Source organism: Lissotriton vulgaris, chromosome 2_1 (assembly GCF_964263255.1).
Source record: "Lissotriton vulgaris chromosome 2_1, aLisVul1.2, whole genome shotgun sequence".
NCBI classification, from domain to species: Eukaryota; Metazoa; Chordata; class Amphibia; order Caudata; family Salamandridae; genus Lissotriton; species Lissotriton vulgaris.
Window position 1 is genome coordinate 33,839,595 of NC_141687.1, and position 20,847 is coordinate 33,860,441.

Here is a 20,847-nt window from a genome sequence, read left to right on the forward strand (position 1 = left end):
TCGCATGTTACGCGACTTGCTTGTACTCATGAACCTCGAATAACGTTAACGTCATAATCAACTCGTTTGTCTTATTAATATTGCACTTTTACACTACACGGGGGTGTCCCAGTGACGTTTGCCTATGTGTTTACTAATCCTAACTCCGCTTGCACCTAAAATGGTCGCTGCTATGCGGGATTCTAGTCTGCGCATACGTCGGTCATACCCATGTGATGTGACGCACTCACAGTTCTGGAGGGAACTTGTCGCTCATGCGCAGTACAGCTAAAATGGCCGCTTTATTTCTCACATGCTCTTCGCTTGCACTGCTGCTTTTGCTCAGCCGTTTTGTTCTGCTTAACTCCTAATGCTATAGTTATTATAAAGTAAGGGATGTAGTATAGCCAATCATGGTATACAGTGTATTCAATTTTTCTGTGTTTCTAAATTGTTTTCGCTTACTTTTCATGTATCGATCTTTGCTGGCCTGGGGGAGGTGTGCCCTTCCATCTTTGAAGCCTGCGCGGTACTAATCACGTGATGAGGGAAAAGAGAGTCATGCAGCCGTGGAAGTCCGCCAGCTGGCTGCCGAAGCTGAGATGCTCCTAGGAAAATGACCCATGCCCCGGGAGAAGACTTCAACTCGTACCGGCACTCGCTACATGTTGCGATAATTTTTGTATGCTCTATTGTTTTTTGAATTTCTATGCCATGGGAACTGGAATGTAAGGGGTGGGTTCGAAAATTGAATATTTAGTATGGGAAAGTTAAAATTATAGGTGGTTTCGTGACCTAACCACCTATCTTGTCCAATCCGAAGTTGGGGATCCTTTCACTTGCAACATTGGTCGGTGGTACATTGACCTGAAAACAGTATAACTAGCCTAGGTTTAGCTAGAGAAATTGTCCGACTTGTCCGAATAGCTGACCTGTCACTGACCCTACGAACTCTATAGGTGATTGATACAGAGAGCTGCGGAGCACTCTGTCCGTAATTTCCACCAACTCAGTCTGGGGTGGAGAAACTTTAAGTGCTGGCGAAGCACTTTGCTGGGAGATTCGAGAACCCAATCGGGGTTATTGGCAGATTCCTTGCAGAGAGGGCGTAGCGCAGGCGTTGCATCCGAAGCTGCAGGTGTTGGTCGTACCCTTTGATGAGCCCAGTCCTGACCCGAATCCTGGGGTTGTCCTGTCCAACTGTCCATGAGCTGTACCTGCTCGCCTACTGGCATCCCAAGTCCTTGAGGGTCCTTTCCCGCCTTTCCCAACTGACCCGTGGCCAGGGTTAGTCTCCATCCTGTCTTAGGTAAATATAATCACTGTGTGGGTGTTTGTCCATCTAAAATCTTTCCTCTCCCATCTTTTCTAAAATAAAGCAAACTTGCCTATGTAATTTCTCTGTCATTTGCCTCTCAGGTAAAGTATTTTTTCTCTTAGCATGTTCCATATCTTTCCCTACCTTTAGTCAAACACTGTACTATTTTGCATATTTAGTATGTTCCACTCTTACCCTCCCTATAGAAAAGTATCGTTTCTTCTAAATCAATTAGTATATTCAAATCAGCATTGATTAGTATGTTCCCTTGTTCTTACCCACCTTTAGCAACGTCGTGAAAAATGTGTTAGACAAAATTTAGCGTGATCCTTATTTTCCCCTTCCTTTATTTTTCCAGTTATATAGATGATTCTTACTTTAATCCATAGTTACACAATATTCTTGATTTTAGTTATATATGTTTTGATCTGTGTGAATTTCATTCTCATGGCATATGAAGAAAATGATGACTAGATAAAGCTTTGAAAACTTCTTGTGTTTGTGGTTATTACATGGTATAAACATTTTACAATTGTACCTGATATTCAAGTTGTTTAGTGATATCTTCCTACCCCTGCTAGCTCCTGATCTGTTGTGATCATAAGTACCTGTGATAAGGAGTGGTAAGTCAGGTACATGGAAATAAATAGAAGGGAACAAGAATTACTGATAGTAGTGTGTAGGTTACCGGACCAATAAAATATTGTTATAAACAAACGTTATGGGCCCAGGAGCGTATATTTGGTAAATAAGAGTTGGGAGACCTGCACGCTCTATCAAATGGATATACTCTAAGAGTCACATAGGAATGGTAGAGAGTACAACGGTCTTCTGCATATACTAGTGATTAGAGTTATCTCTATATACAGAAAAGAAGAGTTCCATTAAGTGGGGTCGGAGGGTGGGAGTGATACTGGGGTATGGAAAAAAGGCAAATCAGAAACATTTGAGGATCATCAACGGGGAAACAAGGGAGAAGGGTAAAGATCGAGGGAACGGACAAGATGGTGGGCCAGGGTCAGAAGAAAGAAGCAGCGGGCCAGAGTTAGAAGAAAGAAGCAGCTGAGAGCAGCAGCAAAATGGCAGCCATAGAGGAGCAGAGCAGAGGGGGCAGCCACAGGAGCAGGGAGGGAAAGGGATTGGGGGACCACCGAAGCCAAAACGAGTCAATTAGATGGGCAAACGCTCAGGGGCCACTGGGCAGCAGAGTCGGCGAGGATGTCCAAACGCAGCACGCCAAATGTCTGTGGAAGTCCGCGAGGGTGCCAGAGACGCAGTCCAGGAAAGCGTGCACCTCCCGGTAAAGACAGCCGACAAAAGCCCGGGGGCGTCACGCTGTAGTGTTGAGATTCTTCCCGAAACTGCACCCCTGTACCTGGCAATACGGAAAGGCAACAGCAGCGGAGTGGCTGTAAGATGAAGCATCCTCATATCACCTCTTGGTTATTTGGCATCCCTATGCTGAGGGCGAGACGGCTGGAAGTGAAAGTAGTAGAAGGGAGAAATCTGCAATGCAGGGCCCACCAGTTGATGCAAAGGTTCAGCAGTACGCAGATCGATCTGGCAGAGACAGTGGTACCAGTGGTCTGTAGTCGCCGCCATCTTGGAACCAGGCAGGCCACGAGTTAGCGCCATATGGTGAGTTCTGCAGAGGAGAACAGGGGTACACGTTGTTACTCGCGCTGGTGCCCCCGGATCCAACCATACACTGCCAGATTCCAGCAGTTCGCCAGGCGAACAGCGGGAGTCAGCGGCCCAATGTGACAAGAGCACCGCCATCTTTGGATCAGGCGACGGACCGCATGGTGTCCCTGCCAGGTAAGCCTCTCGCCGTAGAGCAGGGAGCTCTTCTCTACACCTGCGATGGAAACCGGCTCACCTTGGGTGCAAGAGTCTGCGAGGAGAAACCCAGGTACCAGGAGCGACGTCCACACCAGATCCAATGCTCGGGGACAATCGGCAGCTGCCATTTTAGCCCGCGGCCCGAGAGCCTCACGGAGCCGGGATGGGAGTGTAGATCAGGCAGGCTGATCTTTCTTTAATTATTATTATTTCCAACACTTCAGGGCCCACGGATAGCCTGGGGAGCCGGCAGGCCGATGCTGTACAATATTTGGTATTCGCCGAGCAGTCCGTCTTCTATGTCTATGACAGGCAGGGGCAGGCTGTCCCTCCCAGCAGTCTGCAGGCTGTCCCTCCCAGCAGTCCGTCTTCTGTGTCTATGACAGGCAGGAGCAGGCTGTCCCCCGACAGTAATCCTCCTCCTCCATTGTCCATGACACACAGGTCCCATGTCTGTGTCTACGCGTGCTCGTAGCTCCCCCTGGCGCCTGCAGAGCACAGATGTACCTCACCCCTCCCTACATAAGGGACCCTATTAAACATAGGTTGCACGTTTCCTGTTTGCACTATGGACCACCTGTCGCGGCGCACCTTAAAACAGGTGCGCCCTATTTCATTGTGGTACAAAAGGGGGTGGTGATGGAAGGAGCATCTGAACCAATCAAACACTCACACCCAGTCAACAGATCTGGGTTTAACCCATCACCGTTCTTTAGTCCATTCTGCCACCCCAGTTCAGACATGGCCATATGCAAATCAGTCTGACCCTATGCCTCATGGGAACAGTCCAGCCAGAACTGTCTGGCGCTGAGTTGCGCTCATTACTGATTCCACATGCGCCTACTAGCCCCACAGACGAATGACTACAACTCCCAGAAAGCCTAGCCCAGGGGGAGGAGCATCATCTACATTACCCAGCTACGCGAGGCAGGATGTGCGCGTAATCTGTTGTTTTGTGGAGTCTTGACTCGTTCACTCTTTCCACTTCTGGCACTGTGTTTTTCGCTGTCTCCTGGTATCACTTCTGCATTGTTGTACCTAGCCTGGATGGATATATGGGGGTCCATGTGAATTGAATCTCTTTGCATCCAGACCGAATTTTCAGTTGCCTCGGTATGTGAGCTAGCGCCTGGACCTGGAGGCAGCAGCAGTAGACTCTTTTATCCAGGACTGGCCGCACGGTTAACTCTACTCCTTTCTACTATTCATGATGATTCCCAGAGTAGCGGTTCAGGTCAGACGACAGATAACATCCTTGGTGTTAGTGAAGCCAATCTGGAAGTCTCAGGCAGGGTTCCAGACACTGATGGAACTATCGTGGGATCTCCCGATAGAGATGCCTTTCTTCCCTTCCATCCTGTTGAGTCCCCAGGGTTGTTATCATTCGCTGGTTCTCCAAGGCCATCTTACCCTCATGGCATGGAGAATTTTGGGTGACCCTCAAACACAATCACCTTTCAGAAGACAATTGAAACTTCATCCAGCAAGCATGGGCTGCAGGCACCATCAAGTGGTATTGATCGGCTTGGAGATGATAGTATTGTTGGTGTTTGGAAAGACATATGAATCCCATTGGGTGGAAATTACTCATATCCTAAACTTTTTGGTGGAACGGGCACAATTTGGCACAATCGGGCTGGCATTCCGTTCCGTCAACTCTTTCAGGTCAGCCATTTTGGCTGGACATGGTACAACTGACAATATGCCGGTTTGAGAGCATCCTTGGGTATGTAAAATGAATGATGAAAGGGATTAGACTTGCAGAAACACTGGAACCCAGATATTCCGGCCTATGGGATGTTAATGTGGTCCTAAGGCTCCTACTGACTTGGCAAGATAATCAGTACCTTTCTAGAAAAGAGCCGCCTGCGAAACGACTACAGGAAGAGAAGCGTCTGACAAGAGCAAGACAGTGGACCCACAAGGAATTACTTCAAGACGAGGAGTGCCTGACCAACAACAGGACAGTGAACCTACCAGGAATGGCTTCAGGAAGAGGAGTGTCTGACCAACAACAGGACAGTGGACCCACCAGGAATGACTTCAAGACGAGGAGTGCCTGACCAAGAACAGGACAGTGAACCTAACAGGAATGGCTTCAGGAAGAGGAGTGTCTGACCAACAACAGGACATTGAACCTACCAGGAATGACCTCAGGAATAGGAGTGTCTGACCAACAACAGGATAGTGGACCCACCAGGAATGACTTCAAGACGAGGAGTGTCTGACCAACAACAGGACAGTGGACCCACCAGGAATAACCTCAATCAAGACGAGGAGTGTCTGACCAACAACAGGACAGTGGACCGACCAGGAACGACTTCGGGGGACGACGAGTGTCCGATCAAGGACAGGACTCAGACACAATGGAACACATCTATCTAGTAATGGAGGCAGGGGACGCCTTAGATGCTTGACACAGGCCATCAAAAGGACAAAAAGATGTTCTGAATGCAGTAAGGATAAAATGTGCTCTTTCCACATCTAAAAGGGAAGCAATACATCGTCTTCAGAAGAAGGTGATGGTCAAACAACAGGTAACAGGATATTTTGGTCTTTATGCGCCGTTGATGCCACCCTGGGAAGAAAGGGTTGGGTTTCAAAGTGATCCCATCCTTGAGACCTCTGAGGAAGGGAGGCTTACCCACAGCATTCAACTCACCCATCCTAAGAGCCGAATTCAATGCCGCAAAAAACTCCTCCACTTGAGTCACAGGGTGCATCCCTGTATCATGGTGGAACAAATTTGACCCCAAAAAAAGCCCTGTTGTCAAGGTCACAAATGACAGCCTGTATGTAATGATGTGCGACATATGTGAAATGCTGAAGAGTGGGATACCATAACAACTGTGACACACAGAAATGGCATTTCGAACATGTGACTCACTAAACAGCCTCTCTGTACAGAGGTGACACACCCACCATCTATTATCAAATTATGAAACTGTTAGCACCACATGTTGCACTTACACTTGTCTGAGTGATGTGCTTGTATAGATGAGTGACATGCACTCAGGGAATGTGTGTTGCAATGCATTTATTGCCACATGCTGTGCCTGTGGTCATTTTGTACTGTCCCATGATTGCTATGGTGTTCCTACGGGCTATTAGCTGTGGCTGCAGTGGGGTGTGGTCCACCTGCCTCATCTTCATCATCATCGTCCGGTGCATCTGGAACATGTATCCATGTGGGGTCTTTTTTTTGAGGGATGGCCCCCCTCTGCACTACCTGTTTGATTTGGGTTTGATGCTCTTGCCACATCATACTCAACAAAAATGTCTACCAGGTGATTAAAGGTTGGACTCTGTCCTTGTCTTAGCTTTCAAGCTATACACAGACTTCTCAGCTCATGAAAAGTAAATGTGTCATATTTAGAAGGGATCCTGGGAGGATCCTCTTCTTGCAGAGGTGCACTAGACCCTGCAGTCAAGGACATTTTCTAGTGAGGTGTGGTGTATACACCTACCTACACTAAGGGGCCGATTCTGATCCGGTAAAAAGCGCTCCGAATAGCCTTTCGGAGCGTTTTTCCAGTACGAATCGTACCCTGCAATGTCCACCGTACGTACGACGAAGTACGATTCGTACCAGGAGCTGGACTCAGTGCGAATCGTACAGAGACCGTACGACTCTAATCTCCGTACGAGTCTCACTCAGAACCCGCTGTACGCGACATCTGAACGGTTCGCGGCTGCTTTTTCCGACCCGGCAAGTACGATCCGGATTCGTGTCGGGTACGCACCGTAAAACCCTTTTTCTACGGGAGCTGAAAACAGCCGTAAAAGCAGATTTTGCCCCGAAACAGGTACGGAATGCCCCCCCCCGGGTACGGCACGTACCCCCCATGATTGCAGGGGTACGGCGTGTACCCCTGCAATCATGGGTGGTACGCGCCGTATACCCAGCGTACATGGGGTACGTACCGTTCCCCATGTACGCTGGGTGTGCGGCGCGTACCCCATGTATGCTGGGTGTACGGCGCATACCCCCCATGATCGCAGGGGTACGCGCCATACCCCTGCGATCATGGGGGGGTGCGCGCCATACGGTGTGTATGTGTTTGTGCGCTTTTCCGTACGAATCGCCCCTACCTTACGTGGACCGTATGACTCGCATCCTGATACCCCTGTCTGGATCGTAGTCGTCGGGTCGTACGGCGTGTGTATGAGTCGTACGAAGACGGCTCCGGATGCGAGTCGCACGGACTGTAATTTTACCGGATTGGAATTGTGCCCTAAATGTTTTCCTACTAGAACCTCTCTAGGAGTTGCAGTCAGGGTGTGCTAAGCCCTTTGCTCTACAACAACTAAGTTCAGTAGAACTTAAGTATTATAAGAACTTGATTTATATGTACCTCCAGGTACCTTAATGTGATCTTTCAAATGATATTTCGAAATTATATGGTAAAACAACAGCAAGCTCTTATCCCATCCGCTGCACACCAATGTGAGAAGTTAACCTGGCATATGACGTCCACTATTCTAGTGGGCACCTTGCACCAGTCTAAACGACCCTTATTGATGGTGGTTGTAAAGTCAACCTTATAGACAAGCTATCCTAGTGGTAGCATGGATCAGCATTCTTAGGCTAATACCTCAGAGAGCATGTGAAGCAAGCTGTTTTACAAATTATAATCCCTTGACTACCAAATGAAAGGACACCACACAAGGTATCTATCAAATATATATATATGTATTTCTAACACAACCCCTCTGAACTCTCTATGAGGTCAGAGATCGAAATACATCACAAGTTACTCATTAAGCATACTATAAATTGCACAAATACAGTTCTGCCCTAGGGGCCTCACAAAGCATATACTAAGTAAGTAGTATAAGAACCACTTCAGGAATAGTGAATAGGCCTAGGGAATCGCTGGGGCTACACTAGACAACCAAAGGTTAGGAAGTAGGAGACCCATGGGAGACGCGTGCAGTGTCTAAACACAGTCTCGAGTTACCATTGACTTACAATGGAAAATGAAGAAGTTACAAAGTTACTGATTAAGGACACTTCCAGATGAACACGGTAAAACCCCTTTAAACTAGGACACTTTGAGAGTCAACACCCACGGGAGCACCAGAGTACTCGAGTTACCTCACCCAGGGAAGCCGGGTGCGTAGGTGTCTTTTCGTGTTGGGTTTCGTCGATGTTTTCTATGGAGATCTGCAAAAAAGTGCTGCAGGCGACCAGAGGAAAAGTGTCCAGGTGGATCCAAGGGTGGTTCGGAGATGAGAAGAATCTGAAAGCAGAGGGGACAGAGTCTGGGTCACTAGCCAGTGACCAGGAAGGAACCAGGAAGGAATCAAGCGATGTTGAGTTGATTCAGGTGAAGAGATGAAGCTTGTCTCTGCAGCCACGAGGACCAGGAGGTGTCGACGATGACCAGGAGCTGGATTCGAGCTGTCCGACGAAGGATCTAGTTGACTGCGGTGTCGGTATCCGGACTGGACCCAACCAGCCTTGGTAACCACAATCCACGCAGGAAGTGAAGATTGGCTTCAAGTCAGACCAGCAAGGTCTGGGGAGCTTCTCCTTTGGAGGGAAGCTGGAGCAAGCCTGGAGCAACCAGGCCAGCAGTGCAAATTCAAAGGTTCTTCTTCAGAGGGCTCACTAGCCAACGGGCTAGCAACCGGGAAGATGCGTCAAGCTGAAATACAGGCCCCACGCGGCACTCGTGGGGTGTGGAGGGCTGAGCTTTGGTGCAAATGGCGCTCAGGTCTGGGGCTTCTCAACCCCCCATGCACAACTGCAAGGGTGCCTCGGTAGTTGCACTTTTAGAAAATGCAGGAAGTCCAGGGTGTCCGGTCCCACGTCTCTCGTGTCCGCCACGGGTCTCAGCTTTGCTGTGGATGTGGATCAGAGTCGGAGAAGTCTGGAAATCCAGTTCCTGCGTCGCTGAGTCTTTGGGTTCCGGCAGGAACGTCGACAAAGCAAACCAGCAAGTTACAGGTGGTGCCTCGTTGCACAGGGTGGTCACTCCTTGACCACAAGGGAGATGTCTTCAGTCTTCTAGTCGATATAGAACGTCGACGGTCCAAGACTTTCAGTCCAGGATAATCTAAAGTCTCTAGACACAGCTCCTATCTTTATACTGATTCTAGGGGCTGGATTACCTGCTAGGTCCCTCCTATGGGTGGACCTGAGAAGGGGGTGGTAACACCCCTTTCCCTTTGTCCAGTTTCGTGCCAGAGCGGGGCTGGAGTGCAACAGCAACTGGTTTGAACCAGGCTATGCATGGAGCACCTTGTGTGCTCCAGGCAGTGTCTGGAAAAGCATCTTTCCATTAAACCCACTCTGCCCCAATACACTACAGGCAGTCTGGGGAGGTGCTAGCACCTCCCTCGACAGGAAACCTATTGTCCAGGCCTCCCTTGCTGGAGTTTCCTCCAGCGTCAGGAAGGTCAGACTTGTGTCTGTGGCAGCAGCATCCATTTTATGATGCTGAGGCTCTGTTTATCTTTAACTGGGTAAAGAAGTAATTACATGTCTTCTCCCTCTAGAAGGGTGGAATGCTACCCCCACCGCTAGAACTGGCGGGGGTAGTATTCCAAAGTGTTTGACACCTTACACGACATGTTTTGATAAAGCCAAACCAACGTTAGCATTAACCGTGAGGATTATAATGCACTTAAGAGTATATGGTATGGCAATATCATAGAACAGCTATAAGGAGATGGGTCCGAAAGCTGCAGAAGGGCTCAGCTCATGCTAGAGCACCCTCTCACAAAAAACCAAGCACTCTGCCTCCAGGATTGTCAAGGCCTGCCATAGGAGTGACTTATAGGTAAATATGTGTCTATATATAAGGGTAGATATAGGTATACTATATCTAAGTAAGGGGTTATTACACCACCTTACCAAAGCTGAGTGATCAACCTGTGGTGTCAGTTTGGATGGCCAGCCAGGGGTGGCTTAATACATGCTGCAGCCCCTGGTAGGCCTTGGATGCACCTATGCCCTGGGTACCTATACAGGGCTCACAAAGGTGACCCAATTCCCAATCAGGTTTGTACCTAAAGTACATGGTATCAATTTAGAGAGAGAACAGCTGGGCTGTGGGTCTGATTAGCAGGTCCACAGCCACACTAAAGTCGAAAAACCAGAAAATCACAGCAAAAAGTGGGGGTAACCATAGGAAGCAGACCCTACTCTCCTACAGTAACAAGCTACATTTCCACGATCTTCCCCACTGGCTGGGGTGACATGGTTGCGTCCACTGTCCACTACACTCCTAACACCATGACATGTCAATATGGACATGGACATGTCCATGGTCTGCATACTGCAGTCTGGCCAGTACATGCTTGCCATTGTGTACGTTCTCATTCATGTGTCACTTACCTCCTTCGCAAATGCCAGTGTTCCCACTTCTCCCCACATTCTGCTATTCTGTGGCTGAGGTGTCATGCCATTGATGGCTCATGTACATGGCTAGCCCAGGTTACTATAGTACGTTTTGCTGTTGTGTATGATGGGTGGTCATGTTGTTTGCATGTTGTATGTGAGTGTGTAACGTGTGCATTCCCAGAGTTGTGTGTTGCATGATTGTGGAGTTGGGGTGTGTGGTGTGTTCATTTGGAACTTACCAACGAGAAGAGCATTTCTGTAGGTGCCATCCTGGAAGTGCCAGTTGATGATGGACTGTCGGAAGATGTAGGAATCATGCACACTGCCTGGGTAGTTGGCGAAGACATTGGTGAAAAGTCCCCAGTGGTCCACTATTGCCTGCACATTGATGGAATGCATGCGCTTTCTGTTGCGGTAATTGTGTGCAGTGTCGGCAGAGGGCACAAGTAGTACATGTGTGCAGTCAATTGCCCCCAACATGTGCGGGAAGCCAGTTATGGCCTAGAAGCCTTGCTTGGCCTCCAGCTGTTCCTGCGCAGTGTGGGGAAAGTGAAGGTGCTGGGGACTGGGGTACCAAGCTGATGATGGCATCCAAGACAGTTGTGAAAGGGCTGGCTGTGAGACTCCTCCGACTCTGGCAGTTGTTGGTTGGAAGGTACCAGAGGCCAACAGATGCAGCACAGCCAGCAGCTTTGTCTGTGGAGGGATGTTGGTTGTCGGCTGTGTTGACACCATCAGCCAGTGGGCTATGATGCGGAGGATGGTTGTCCTCTTGAGCCTGTAGTGGGCAATGACATCCTCTGCTGTTGGGTCTGTGAGGCTAGTGCGTTTTCTGAAGGTCCGCTCCTTGTCTGCGCTGCCTCTGTGGTAGTCTGGGGGGATGGAGGGGGTGTGGTCTGGGGGGTTGCTGGCCTGGTGGTGGTGGCGGTGGGTGTTGTGCCACTCTTGGGGCTCTGAGCTGCATGATCAGTGGCTCCATGGCATCTGTTGTTCTTCAGGTGTGGCTCTGGGCTGGGCTCCCTTTTATGGTGCAGGTTGTCATCCGCCTTAACACCAGGTAAGAGCAGGTGTTAAATCCCTGCTCCTAACACGCCTTATTGCCTGTTTTGGGATTTTATCACCGATCTGGCTGGTCGTTGAGAATGTTGGGAATGCCTACTCTGCATATCATTAGCGTTAATTGCCGAGGGCATCTGTATCGATGTTTTTTGTGGCTACTATCGCAGGTAAACTGGTGATATGGGCTGTTAGCACCAGATTGTGAATGGGGCGATAATTTTATCGCCACTTTGGCTGCGATGAGGTGCTGATAACTCTGCGATGAGTCCTTGAGAATATGCCCCAAAGGTTGTATTTTCTCCTTGAAGACTAATTGGACATTGCCGCCTAATACTGAAGTAAATATGGCTTCCCCCCCACCAATCCAAAGAGCCCCCCTCCCCAGGTTTCCCTTTTGCCCCAGGTTGTGTTTGCAGACATGCGCCAGTATCAGGTTTTACATATTGCCTGATCGGTCCATGCTCAGTACAGAATGAATACTTTCTCTTCCCTTCAGCTCTAGGGTGAGAAATCTGAATACCTGGTAAGCCTGGAGAGCGCAGGAGTAAAACCTGCTATCATACGAGCAGACATTCACCAGTTTCAGAGCCAGGACGGGCTCATATATTAGTTCTGTATTTGATAAAAGCATGCAGGCTCGTACATCAGTTCTATAATTGATGAAAGCAGGCTGGCTCGTACATCAGTTCTGTAATTGATTAAAGCAGGCCGACTCGTACATCAGTTGTATAATTGATAAAAACAGGCGGGTTTGTACATCAGTTCTGCAATTGATCAAAGCAGGCGGGCTCGTACATCAGTTCTGTAATTGATAAAATCAGACGGGCCCGTACATCAGTTCTGTAATTGATTAAAGCAGGCAGACTCGTACATCAGTTGTATAATTGATAAAAACAGGCGGGTTTGTACATCAGTTCTGCAATTGATCAAAGCAGGCGGGCTCGTACATCAGTTCTGTAATTGATGAAATCAGGCGGGCTCTTAATCAGTTCTGTAACTGATACAAGCCGGCGGTCTCATAAATCAGTTCTGTAACTGATACAAGCCAGCAGACTTATACATCAGTTCTATAACTGATACAAGCTGGCGGGCTCATACATCACTTGTATAACTGACACAAGCCGGTGGGCTTATCCGTTCTATAACTGATAGAAGCTGGCGGCTCATATATCAGTTCTGTAACTGATACAAGCCGGTGGACACATACATCAGTTCTATAACTGATACAAGCCGGCGGCTCATACATCAGTTCTGTAAATGATACAAGCTGGCGGGCTCATACATCAATTCTGTAACTGATACAAGGCGGTGTGCTCGTACATCAGTTCTGTAACTGATACAAGCCGGCGGCTCATACATCAGTTCTGTAAATGATACAAGCTGGCGGGCTCATACATCAATTCTGTAACTGATACAAGGCGGTGTGCTCGTACATCAGTTCTTCAATGGCGGGTTCATACATCAGTTCTATAATTGATACAAGCCAATGGGCTCATACATCAGTTCTGTAACTGATACAAGCCAGCAGACTTATACATCAGTTCTATAACTGATACAAGCTGGCAAGCTCATACATCAGTTCTGTAACTGACACAAGCCGGCGGCTCGTACATCAGTTCTGTAACTGATACAAGCTGGTGGGCTCATACATCATTTCTGTAACTGATACAAGGTGGTGGGCTCGTACATCAGTTCTTTAATGGCGGGTTCATACATCAGTTCTATAATTGATACAAGTCGGCGGCTAGTACATCAGTTCTGTAACTGATACAAGCTGGCAGGCTCGTACATCAGTTCTGTAACTGATACGAGCTTGTGGCTCAAACATGAATTCTGTCACTGATACAAGCTGGTGGGCTCATACATCAGTTCTGTAACTGATACAAGGCGGTGGGCTCGTACATCAGTTCTTTAATGGCGGGTTCATACATCAGTTCTATAATTGATACAAGTCGGCGGCTAGTACATCAGTTCTGTAACTGATACAAGCTGGCGGGCTCATACATCAGTTCTATAACTGATACAAGCCAGTGGGCTCATACAGCAGTTCTATAACTGATACAAGGCGGTGGGCTCATACATCAGTTCTTTAATGGTGGGTTCATACATCAGTTCTATAATTGATACAAGTCGGCGGCTCGTACAGCAGTTCTGTAACTGATACAAGCCTACGGGCTCATACATCAGTTATGTAATTGATACAATCCAGAGGCTTGTACATCAGTTCTGTAACTGATTCAACATGGCAGCTCATACTTCAGCTCTATAACTGATACAAGGCGGTGGGCTCATACATCAGTTTTTAAACTGATACAAGCCGGTAGCTTGTACATCAGTTCTGTAACTGATACAAGCTGGCGGGCTCATACATCAGTTCTATAACTGATACAAGCCAGCGGCTCGTACATCAGTTCTATAACTGATACAAGCCAGCGGCTCGTACATCAGTTCTGTAACTGAAAAAAGCCAATGGGCTCATACATCAGTTCTGTAACTGACACAAGCCGCCGGCTCATACACCAATTCTGTATCTGATACAAGCTGGTGGGCTCATACAACAGTTCTGTAACTGATGCAAGCTGGCAGGCTCATACATCAGTTCTGTAACTGATACAAGCCGGTGGCTCGTACATCAGTTCTGTAACTGACACAAGCCGGCGGCTCATACATCAGTTCAGTAACTGATACAAGCTGGCAGGCTCATACATCAGTTCTGTAACTGATACAAGGCTGTGGGCTCGTACATCAGTTCTTTAATGGTGGGTTCATACATCAGTTCTATAATTGATACAAGTCGGCGGCTCGTACATCAGTTCTGTAACTGATACAAAGCTGGCAGGCTCGTACATCAGTTCTGTAACTGATACAAAGCTGGCAGGCTCGTACATCAGTTCTGTAACTGATACAAGCCCGTGGGCTCATGCATCAGTTCTGTAACTGATACAAGCCTGCTATGAAGCTTTACAATTAAAGCGGGTGATGTTTATTGTTTCTTAACTATCTGTCTCTAGCGCCGTTGCTGCTAATAAACTTTGACTATCTATCCAATCACAGACCTTCTAGAAATTTTCTGAAAGGGATGATAGATGAAGAACAGTTGCTGCTTTTCATGCACAAATATTCAGTTGTAATTTTAATTGTAATTGTAAAATACATTTATATAGCGCATAAACCACCCAAAGGTCTCAGAGCGAAAGCAGATCCTCAAGACAGAGATAGTGGGTAGAGGATTGAAAGAGCCAGGTTTTAAGGTTTTTACAGAATCTCCGGTGGTTGGATTCTGACCTGATGTATAGGAGCAGGGCGTTCCAGGCTTCAGGAGCTGTTTTACTGAAGGCTCTATTGTTTCTGACGGTGCGAACTTTGGGAATAGTTAGAAGTAGCTTGCTAGGGGATCTAAGAGTTCTGGCCGAGCTGTGGAGTGTAAGCTTTTTTTCCAGATATATTGGTCCTTGTCCATGGATGGTTATGTGGACTAGGCAGCATAATTTGAATTGTATGCGTTTCTTAATAGGGAGCCAGTGCAGGGTCTTGAGGCAGGGCAGTGATGGGGTGCGGGGAGGAAGCTTAAGCACCAGTCTGGCAGCGGTGTTTTGTAGTACCTGGAGTTTCGCCAGAAGATTTTCATTATTGGAGGTCAGCAGGACATTCCCGTAATCTATACAGCTGATGATGAGACCTTGGACTAAGGGCATACAGGGTGGGAGGGGGATCCATTTGAAAATTTTCTTCAAGCTGCGCATTAGTCCAAAACTGGTGTGCACTACTTTGTTGACATGTTGAGTCATGGACAGCCTGTTGTCAACTGTCACCCCTAGATTCCTGACTGAGGACTTGGGAGAGGGGCAGGGTCCTATTGTTGGTGGCCACCATTCATCTGTCCAGAGCTTGTCTGCTGTTCCAAAAAGTTCAATCTCCGTTTTGCTAGCATTTACCATTAAAACTTTGTTGGTCATCCAGTCGTGGATTGCAACCATGCGCTTTTGGAATTTTAGTTTGGTTTCATCAGGATCTGGGCCGACGGTAATCAGTAACTGAGTGTCGTCGGCGTAAGATACGGTTCCAAAACCGTGAGCTTTGATCACCTTAGCCAAGGGGGATACATATAGATTAAAGAGCGTAGGGCTCAGTATTGATCCCTGGGGTACACCTTTGTTGTTCTCCTGGTAGCTGGAGGAGGATATTCCTACTTGGACCTTTTAGCGCCTTTGACCCTGTCTTCAGGCAGGTCGCCCCCCCAGCCGCCACACGGTCCTCCAGTGTCGCCGCCCCCGCATGTGCTGTTACCCTGCTCCTGCCGCTGATTGTTGCTACGTGTGTCCCCTGCCCCTGGTCTTGTCCCTTGTTCACTCGTTGCCTTTCTGCATTCTGCTCTGTTTTATTGATTTGTACCCCCCTTTGCCTTCTGTGCCCCTTGCTGCCCTGTTGCATTCTGTTGTTGAACTTTGTATTCCCTTTTTGCCTTCTGTGCTCCCTTCCCCGTTTTGCCTACGTGTCCTTCCCCCCGTATCCCTCTGCCCCTCCTTTCCGGCTGCTTCGTCCCTGCGGCCCCGCCCCCGCTGTTCCCATTTGCACCACGCACCCACCTCCCAGCTGCTCCTCCCTCCCACAGCCCTTGATATAGAGGCCGCGAAGCGGGCGCGCCGAAGGCGCGCCGAAGGCGTGCCAAAGGCAAGTCCGTCTGTGCCCGTCCGCGCCTGGACCGCGCCCAGCGCCAGTACCCCTGGCCCTCGCCGGAGCCAGGGCACCCGACTGAGATACGACACCACCATCTTCAATGCACTCAACACCGGACGACCACCCGCCTGCTACCGAGCCACCCCAAAGCCAACCCACGGACCCTTCACCTGCCAAGCCTGCAAGTTCACCTGCCACCCAACCTACACCCCGCCCGTCGAACCCACCAACAACAACAACAACAACCACCTCAAGTGCATACTCCTCAACACCCGCTCCGTCCACATACACGCCATTGGACTCTGGGACCTCTCGACACAACAGCGCGGGACGTCACCTTCCTCACGGAAACCTGGATGAACACCTCATTGGCCCCTGACATCGCCATAGCCATCCCGGATGGTTACAAGATCACCCGGAAGGACTGCGTCAATCAAACCGGAGGAGGAATCGCCATCGTCTACAGGAACACCATCAGCGTCACGACCACCGCAGAAGTCACACTCTCTACCGCTGAACACCTACACTTCCAGATCCGCACCGACCCCAAGACCACACTCAGAGGAACCCTCGTCTACAGACCCCCAGGCCCGTGCCCACAATTCAGCGAAACCATTGTCGACTTCGTCAGCCCCCACGCACTAACATCACCAGAATACATCCTCCTAGGGGACCTGAACTTCCACCTAGAGAACAACAATGACAGCACCACTACCAACCTGCTCGACAACCTCGCCAATCTCGGACTCAAGCAACTGGTGAACACCCCCACCCACTATGCCGGCCACACGCTGTACCCCATCTTCTCTGCCAGCAACCACGTCTCCTTCAACCACTCCACTGGATAACACTGGACTGAACACAGCTGCATCCATTTCACCTACAAGAAGACGACAACACACCATCGCACACTACAGATCCCCCGCCGATGATGGAGCAAAGTCACCACAGACCAGCTTACCACATCACTGAGCCAGAACCCACCAGCCGACACCTCCGACACCAACGACGCAGCTCTCAATCTTGCACAGTGGATCACCAACTGCGCCGACAAACTCGCTCCTCTGAGGAACCCCCAAGCCAGATCAGCAACAGAAAAACTACATGGTTCACCGACGCCCTCAAAGACTCAAAAAAAAAATGCTGCACGCTCGAAAAAACCTGGCACCACAAACGGAAGACAGAAAACATGACAGCCCTCAAGAACGCCACTTGCTTACACCACCAGCTGATCCACACCACCAAAAGGACATCTTTCAAGGAACGGCTGGACAACACCCACAACAGCAAGGAACTCGTCAGCATCGTGAAAGAGCTCTCCAACCCCAATGCCAGCAATAACGACATCACACCATCACAAGACCTCTGCAACTCCGTCGCCACGTTCTTCTACCACAAGATCGCAGATATACACAACAGCTTTGACACCCAGATGCCGCCTACAGTCACTAAACCAACGAACCCCACCACCGCCGTAAGCGACTGGACCCCCATCAGCACAGAAGACACCACCCACTTCATGAACACATCCACTCTGGCTCTCCCTCTGACCCATGCCCCCACCACATCTACAGCAAAGCAGACTCCATCATTGCACCCCGGGACATCATAAACAACTCCTTCGCCTTAGCCACCTTCCCAGAGAGCTTGAAGAACGCAGAGATCAACGCCCTTCTGAAAAAACCCACAGCTGACCGTAAAGACCTCAAGAACTTCCGCCCAATCTCTCTTCTCCCCTTCCCGGCTAAAGTCATCGAGAAGACCGTCAATAAACAGCTGACTGCTTTCCTCGAGACAAACAACTCGCTTGACCCATCCCAATCCAGATTTTGAACCAACCACAGCACCGAGACAGCCCTCATCGCAGCCACCAACGACATACGGACCCTGATGGACAATGAGGAGACAACCGCCCTCATACTCCTAGACCTCTCAGCCGCCTTTGACACCGTCTGCCACCGCACCCTAATAACCCGCCTCTACAACACTGGGATCCAAGGAAAAGCGCTGGACTGGTTCACCTCATTCCTCTCCAACAGAACCCAGAGAGTCCGCCTCCCGCCGTTCCGCTCCAAGGCCACCAAGATCATCTGCGGCATAACCCAAGGCTCCTCACTCAGCCCAACCCTCTTCAATATCTACATGAGCCCCCTCGCCGCTCATCGCACGCAAACACAACCTCAACATCATCTCCTACGCCGAAGACACCCAGCTGATTCTCTCCCTTACCAAAGACCCAAACACCGCCAAAACCAACCTCCAGGAAGGAATGAAGGACGTCGCGGAATGGACGAAGCTCAGTCGGCTGAAACTGAACTCAGACAAAAGCAGAGGTCCTCATCCTCGGACAATCCCCATCCGCCTGGGACAACTCCTGGTGGCCCACAGCGCTGGGCACCGCACCGTCACCCACTGACCACGCACACAACCTGGGATTCTCTGCACTCCTCCCTCACGATGACCAAACAAGTCAACGCCATCTCATCCTCATGCTTCAACACCCTGAGCATGCTCCGAAAGATCTTCCGGTGGATCCCCACAGAAACTAGAAAAGCGGTCACCCAGGCCCTCGTCAACAGCCGACTGGACTAAGGGAACGCCCTTTACGCAGGAACCACAGCTAAACTTCAGAAACGACTTCAGCGCATACAGAACGCCTTCGCATGACTCGTCCTTGACATTCCTCGCCACAGCCACATATCTGCTCACCTGAGAAACCTGCACTGGGTCCCGGTCAGCAAGAGGATCACGTTCAGGCTCCTCACCCACGCACACAAAGCACTCCAAGACATGGGCCCCAAATACCTCAACAACCGCCTCTCGTTCTACACACCTACCCTCCAGCTCCGCTCCTCCAGCCTCGCCCTTGCAACAGTCCCACGGATCCGCAGAGCCACCACCGGAGGAAGATCATTCTCCTACCTGGCCGCCAAGACATGGAACTCCCTCCCCACCCACCTACGACTGACCCAGGACCATCTCACCTTCAGGAAACAACTCAAGACCTGGCTATTCGAGCAGTAGCGCCCCCCCCCTCTCCCTCCAGCACCTTGAAACCCTTGCGGGTGAGTAGTGCACTCTACAAATGCCTGATTGATTGATTGATTGGTCAGATAGCCTTTGATCCAGAGTAGCGAGGAGCCCTCGACACTAATCTCTGCAAGACGCTCTAGGAGAATGTGATGCGAGATGGTGTCAAAGGCCGCCGACAGTTAGAGCAGGACCAGTATGGCAGACTGTCCTGTATCGAGAGTCATCCTGACATTATCTACTATTTCAAGCAAGGAAGTCTCAGAGCTGTGAAACACCCTGAATCCTGATTGAGAGGAATCTAAAAATTTGTTTGTCTCCAGATATGTGCCTAGTTGTTTATTTATCAAGGATTTCATGACCTTTCCAAATAAAGGCAGGAGAGAAATAGGCCGGTAGTTGGAGGGTTGTTTAGGGTCAGCCGAGGGTTTCTTTAAAATTGGTCTGATTGTGGCCTCCTTCCAGTGCAGGGGAACAGAAGCATGAGATAAGGAGAGATTAAGGGTCTTGGTTAGGTCGGAAATCAGGGCGGGTGCAATTTTTGCTAAAATCTAAGAGGAGGCTGGGTCACCAGGAGATCCAGACTTAATTTTGTGCACGGTAGATTCTACCTCTGTTTCTGAAAAAGGTAGAAATTCTTTGAGGGCTATTATAGGTGGTCGCAATCTTTGATAACTTTGTTGAACAGGGGTGTGGTCTGAATAGGGGGAGTTGGTTGGGGAAAACGTTTATGGATACCATTGATTTTTTCGTGGAAGTAAGATGATACAGAGTTGACCCAATCTTGTGATTCGGTGAGAGAGGGATGACAGGCAGGGGGATTTGTGAATTCTTTAACTATTTTGTATAGCTCTCACTGCAAGTTGGCTGCCTGAGTTATCCTGTTGCCTAGGTAGACTTTTTTTGCAATAACGATTTGTTTCATATACAGTCTGTGCGTTGTTTTATATTGTTGTCTGTCAATTTGGGCTTTCGTTTGTCCCCATTTCCTTTCTGCTGTTCTGGCTGAAAGTTTAATTATTTCCAGGTTCGAGTGAACCATGGGGAGATTTTAGTTGGAGGCCTGGATTCCTTTAATGGCGCAATTGTATCTAAGGCCGAGGAGATCGCAAGCTCAAGGTCGACAGCTGCTTTGTTAGGATCGGTGGTCTTGGTGATGAGAGGGGGAGTGAAATGGGTGGTGAAGGAGTCCAGATTGATCTTGTTCCATGGTCTACTCCGTTTTGCTCGGTTACGGATCTGAGGCTTTGTAGGGGTGCCTGCGATGTGAAATTTGATGACATAATGGTCAGACCAGAGGACTGGGAGTATTTGACTGATTTCTACCATTGAGGAGTTAGTGCATATTAGATCTAATGAATGACCAGCAATGTGGGTAGGGCCTGTGGTTAGTATGTTTAGTCCTAAGGAATTGATACTGGTAATAAGGTCACTGGTATGGGGGTTAAGGGTTTGCTCCGCATGATAGTTGAAATCCCTTAATAGGAGAAAATTACAGGAGGCCAGGGCACGGGGTCCTATTGCTTCCATGAGTTTATTTACAAAGTGGGTTTTGCCACCTGGGGGTCTATCGATGAGGACCGCCTTCCAT

The 20,847-nt window shown here is 49.2% G+C and overlaps 1 protein-coding gene across 1 annotated transcript in view; it reads right to left on the reverse strand.

Annotated features, from left to right (window-relative positions):
* Positions 1-20,847, reverse strand: part of DNPEP (aspartyl aminopeptidase) — a 381,605-nt gene that overhangs the window by 273,902 nt on the left and 86,856 nt on the right. The gene's annotated exons all lie outside the window — the stretch shown is intronic.